This window comes from Vigna unguiculata, unplaced genomic scaffold (assembly GCF_037176805.1).
Source record: "Vigna unguiculata cultivar grain cowpea cultivar isolate G323 ecotype 2 unplaced genomic scaffold, ASM3717680v1 ptg000373l, whole genome shotgun sequence".
NCBI lineage: Eukaryota > Viridiplantae > Streptophyta > Magnoliopsida > Fabales > Fabaceae > Vigna > Vigna unguiculata.
The window spans coordinates 1-1,904 of NW_028197008.1; the positions used below are offsets into that span (position 1 = coordinate 1).

Consider the following 1,904-nt stretch of genomic DNA (forward strand, 5'->3'; position numbering starts at 1 on the left):
ATTTCATCCTATCGAGGATGTGATATGGTTCCAAAGGGTGAACTGGACAGTTCCAATAAGATTTCATTCTTGAACAAAAATCCGATAGACTTTTTGGAGGGAGGGTCCCATTGGCGTGCATCCAGTAGGAATTGAACCTACGAATTCGCCAATTATGAGTTGGGCGCTTTAACCATTCAGCCATGGATGCTTAGCGGGAATCCTCGTACATGGTGAATAACCAAATTCCAATTGAAGTGAAATCTTTCGGATAAATCAATGCAATTAGGAGGATTCGATGAAAGGACATCAATTCAAATCCTGGATTTTCGAATTGAGAGAGATATTGAGAGAAATCAAGAATTCTCGCTATTTCTTAGATTCATGGACCCAATTCAATTCAGCGGGATTTTTCATTCATATTTTTTTCCATCAAGAGAGTTTTATAAAACTCTTGGACTCCCGAATTTGGAGTATCCTACTTTCACGCAATTCACAGGGTTCAACAAGCAATCGATATTTCACGATCAAGTATGTAGTACTCTTTGTAGTAGCGGTCCTTATATATCGTATTAACAATCGAAAAATGGTCGAAAGAAAAAATCCCTATTTGACAAGGCTTCTTCCTATACCTATGAATTCCATTGGACCCAAAAATGATACATTGGAAGAATCATCTGAGTCTTCCAATATCAATAGGTTGATTGTTCCGCTCCTGTATCTTCCAAAAGGAAAAAAGATCTCTGAGAGTTCTTTCCTGGATCCGAAAGAGAGTACTCGGGTTCTCCCAATAACTAAAAAGTATATCATGCCTGAATTTAACTGGGATTCGCGGTGGTGGAGGAACTGGATAGGAAAAAAGAGCGATTCTAGTTGTAAGATATCTAATGAAACCATCGCTGGAATTGAGATCTCATTCAAAGAGAAAGATATCAAATATCTGGAGTTCCTTTTTGTATATTATATGGATGATCCGATCCGTAAGGACCATGATTGGGAATTTTTTGATCGTCTTTCCCCGAGAAAGAGGCGAAACATAATCAACTTGAATTCGGGACAGCTATTCGAAATCTTAGTGAAAGACTGGATTTATTATCTCATGTTTGCTTTTCGTGAAAAAATACCAAAGGAAGTGGAGGGTTTCTTCAAACAACAAGGGACTGGGTCAATTATTCAATCAAATGATATTGAGCATGTTTCGCATCTCTTCTTGAGAAACAAGCGGGCTATTTCTTTGCAAAATTGTGCTCAATTTCATATGTGGCAATTCCGTCAAGATCTCTTCGTTAGTTGGGGGAAGAGTCCGCACGAATCGGATTTTTTGAGGAACATGTCACGAGAGAATTGGATTTGGTTAGACAATGTGTGGTTGGGAAACAAGGATCGGTTTTTTAGCAAGGTACGGAATGTATCATCAAATCTTCAATATGATTCCACGAGATCTAGTTTCATTCAAGTAACGGATTCTAGCCAATTGAAAGGATCTTCTGATCAATCCAAGGATTCTTTCGATTCCATTAGGAATGAGGATTCGAAATATCACACATTGATCAATCAAAGAGAGATTCAACAACTAAAAGAAAGATCGATTCTTTGTTGGGATCCTTCCTTTCTTCAAACGGAACGAACAGAGATAGAATCAGAGCGATTCCTTAAAATCCTTTCTGGATATTCCTCAATGTGCCGACTATTCATGGAACGTGAGAAGCAGATGAATAATCATCTGCTTCCGGAAGAAATCGAAGAATTTTTTGGGAATCCTGCAAGAGCCACTCGTTCTTTTTTCTCTGACAGATGGTCAGAACTTCATCTGGGTTCGAATCCTACTGATAGGTCTACTAGAGATCAGAAATTGTTGAAAAAAGAACAAAAGAAACATCTTGCTTTTTCCAGGCGATCGGAAAAGAAAGAAATAGTGAATTTAT

General features: G+C 38.2%; 1 non-coding gene across 1 annotated transcript; it reads right to left on the reverse strand.

Annotated features, from left to right (window-relative positions):
- Positions 1-116: 116 nt before the first annotated feature.
- On the reverse strand, positions 117-190 carry TRNAM-CAU (transfer RNA methionine (anticodon CAU)). The gene has a single exon. It is a non-coding gene; the product is annotated as a tRNA-Met (tRNA).
- Between the last annotated feature and the right edge of the window lie 1,714 nt (positions 191-1,904).